Genomic DNA, 4,075 nt, shown 5'->3' with positions numbered 1-4,075 from the left:
AGAGAGAGAGAGAGAGAGAATAGAAATATTGCTATTAAGATTGAAGTAATATTATATAAATATACAATTATAATTGATACGTGTATATATCTACATTGATCAATTTCTATAAAATAAAATTTTCTAATTTTTCACTGTTTATGGAAGCTTTTTTTTTCATTTGAATAAATGATCATATACTAAAATATTCTGATCCATAAAATAGTTCTATTTTAGCGGTCTTAATCTGCTCACCATCGATTGTCCTATTTCAATGAGAAATCTCGAATGTGAATTTTGTGTAAAACGAACGTGAATTTTGTGATCATTCAAATCGTAATTAGATTATAACTTCACTAAATTTTTTAAATAAAAAGCTAATAGATTATATAAATTTATAAACAACGATTAAAATTTAACTAAAATCATCAGAATTATAAATTAGTTGCGGAATCTTAATATATATTTACTAATTAATTTTTTTTCAAAAATTTTGTAGCAATAGTAACATTTGCTGATACATTCTACATATATTTATTATTATTTTATGTTAAAAAATGTTGTATATAAATAATATGTTATTATTAATTATAAGTATGTGTTAATCTTATTAATTTAATTTTACAAAGTTTTATACAAAAATTTCATATTAAATTATATTTATGAGCTTAGACAACAGAAAATATAATTTATGATAAGTATAAATTTTCAAATCTATGTTTATATACTAATTGATTGACTATACAATGTGAGTTATTCTAGGAACTTATTTTTTTCTTGAATAATAAAATTACATACCATTTTTTTTAAACAGTCTCTAAATTTTTTAAATTGCTATATCAGAAAAACGTGTTGATTCTTAACTTGACCCTCTTTCACATGAAAGCTTAATAAGATCGTGAATATCGGTACGAATACTAATTGACTCTTTTATCTTCAACATGAAAAACGAATTTAATACTTAACTTAAAAAAAAATATTAATAATCGTTATTTCTGATATAAAATACAAATAAAAAAAAACACTTAATTTTGAAAATTAAATTTCATTAAATACTTAGTTATTAGATTAAACACAGCAAACATTCACAATATTATCAAATCGTTATTATAAAAAACAATAATAAAAGTATATAAATTAAGTATATAAATTATAAAGGCGTTACTTTTCTATTCCCTGTTTTATTCCCTTTCTATATTTCTGACTGAGACTGGTTCATTCATTTCAAGTAAAAATTTTTCATTGTATGGTATTCATTGTACTATAATATATAAAATCTACATGTCTATAATTTTTAATACTATTATTATAAATTGAATATCTAATCAAAACAAATTAATTTTTGGTTAATGAATAATAAAGATAGTAAATGTCAATACAGAAACTGAAGAGAATCATAGATTTAGCATATTATACATTGCTTCAATTGAAATTATTATATTTTTTTTTATTTAAAAGAGTGCATATATATCGATAATATTCTTATCATCTCGTTTTAACGGAATTCTTCAATCTGCATTTTTTTATATGAATAAAATCAAGCAATTTTTTGCTTCTAATTGAAATGTGATATGTGAATCCAAACTATAGGAACTATATTCTTTCCGCACAACAAAAAGAGAATATAATCCACAATTTACTTCAGAATCTTTCTCATTTATTTAAAAAGAAAGCGGAAGCATTATGCTCTAAGAAGGAAAAGAAAAGGAGATAGAAGAGCTTATTTACAGGGCGCTGCACACTTCTGTTGACTGCGTGGCAAACACTGGAACAAAAGCTTAGAGACACCGAGCAAAAAATGGGAATCCTGTTAGAAAAAAAATGGACAGCTTAAATGTTAACGGCAATAACACTCATGAATTTTGTAATGTTCAATACAAACATTTCGTGGCGCCTTACGGAGGTATGCTCCTTAATGATTTTGTCATTTTTCGCGTTTAATTCACGTTTAAGCAAATAGAAAGTATATTTTTAATTTGTCACTACATTTATCTCTTCACGTATTCTTCCATTAAAACATTTTCACTGATTTATTTTCGTACATAAATAAAGAAAATTGTTTATAAGAAACAAATTATTAATTTTTCTTATTAATTTTTTAATCAAATTTAGAATTATATTAAATGCATTTCTCACAAATCGGAATAATTTCATAAGACTTTAATAAGATGAATTTACATGCATGACAGAACATTTTGCAAAATGTTCTCTTATACATATGAATTTAACTTATTAAATTCTTATAAAATTACTCGATATGAAGATTGCGTATAAGACATAATTTTTTATAAAATAAAAGTAATCTAGACTTTCGATAAATTCAAAATATAAAAGTGAAATGATTTAATGGGAGTTGACGCAGTAGATAACGCTCATTTTACTTTTATATCATAAATGTTTGTTATTGTTTTAATAAAAAATTGTTATATAATTTTTAAAAATTTCTATATAAATTTTAGAATTCATCTGATTTTTTGAGATTTCTATTTTCTAGAAAATTAAAAAAATTATTATACTAATTGAGATACTTTTCAAAAATGTTGAGAAAGTCTTTTTTTTAATTTTTCTGTATAAATTTTGAAATATTCTAATGTGTTTTATTTTATAATTTCTGAAAAAAAGAGAGAAAGTATAATATATGAAATCTTAAGAAGTGTCAGATAACTTTTCCAGCAATTTTTATAAATTTAAAATATCAAGAATTTTTATAAAAATGTTATGAGATATTGTAAGATTTTTTTATCAGGATAATTATAACAAAAAAGATAATAGATAAATAGTGCAATATTCTTTATCAAAAATTGTTGAGAAAAAAAGTGTTTTTTAAATATTATTTGATTGAACATGTTTTATAAAATTCATTGCTTTTTTAAAACCTAATTTGTTAGAAATTCTTTCTGTAACATCTGATTTACACACGTAATATTAGTTGCAGTATAATCGACTCTTTTGCGAGAATTGCGCTGCTCCTTTAATATTTTTTAGAGCTCTGGTGTAATCCGGTATGGGACTCATTACTCTGTTGGCTGCCAACGAAAGCCTCTACTACGGCAAAGCAGCGATGCCCCTTCGTGGATGGATTTGATACGACTAGTAAGTAAATGAAGCTTGATTTCAATGTAGATCTCAATTTTCCTGATAATCTAACATTGACATTGTTGAGTTGACAATGGATTGTGGATAGCTATATGTAGATATATTCATTTATTGTAATTTTAATGTCTGTTAAATGATAGTTTCTGTCATTTTTCAAGCCATTAGCATAATAAAAAAAATTATTCAAATCGAATAAAAATTTCTGTAGTTAGCAAGTTTTAAAGACGAATTAATTGGAGAGTATATTTAGATCGTAAATTAAATTTCACTTTTTTTTTTTAGAAGAAGAGAAAAGTGGATATTGGTATAAAAAACTTAATATTTGGAATATAAAATAGATTCTGACTTGAATCCTTTTTCCGTTGTGCCCTTTTTAATTCCTAGGTATTTAGTGAAATTTATGAAATTGATTTCTCAACGAGTAAAAACATGTGAAAAATATTTTTAAAAATCTTTTTCCTTGCACGTTTTCCTTGCATGTTTTCCTTGCATATTTTGTGAAAATTATTTGGAAAATAGATATTGGAAAAACTGATGTATATTTTAATAATATAATATAAAACTAAAAACATTTTTAATGTTTCAATTTTAATTTTTATTGTTTTTCACTTTTTTACCTTTCACCTTTCTACACATTTATTATATTATATTTATTATATTTATTATATATTTATTATATATTTATTATATATTTTTTATTAAAATTTTAACTATGCATTTTTAAAACATTAACAATATGTAAATTGTAAAATAAATAATTATTTAATCTGGACATAATACAATAAAAAGTAAATAAGTAAATATGAGACAAAACTTTATCTTTAATTATGTGCGCCTGATTTTTTAAAAATATTTTCTAATTATTTTATTAATCGGAGATTAATTTCTTATAAAAAAATACATTTTTTTTATATTACTTGATTATTTTAATTATTGCAAATTAATTTTTTATATATTTAAAAATTTATATATATATATATATATATATATATATATATAT

The 4,075-nt window shown here is 22.3% G+C and overlaps 1 pseudogene; it reads left to right on the top strand.

The window, feature by feature from the left end:
* Positions 1 to 1,800: 1,800 nt before the first annotated feature.
* The window catches only part of LOC105623427, a 17,324-nt pseudogene continuing 15,049 nt past the window's right edge, over positions 1,801 to 4,075 (top strand).

Source organism: Atta cephalotes, assembly GCF_000143395.1.
Source record: "Atta cephalotes unplaced genomic scaffold scaffold00057, whole genome shotgun sequence".
Taxonomy (NCBI): domain Eukaryota; kingdom Metazoa; phylum Arthropoda; class Insecta; order Hymenoptera; family Formicidae; genus Atta; species Atta cephalotes.
Note: the sequence above shows the minus strand (reverse complement) of the source record. Positions and strands in the feature narration are given on the sequence as shown.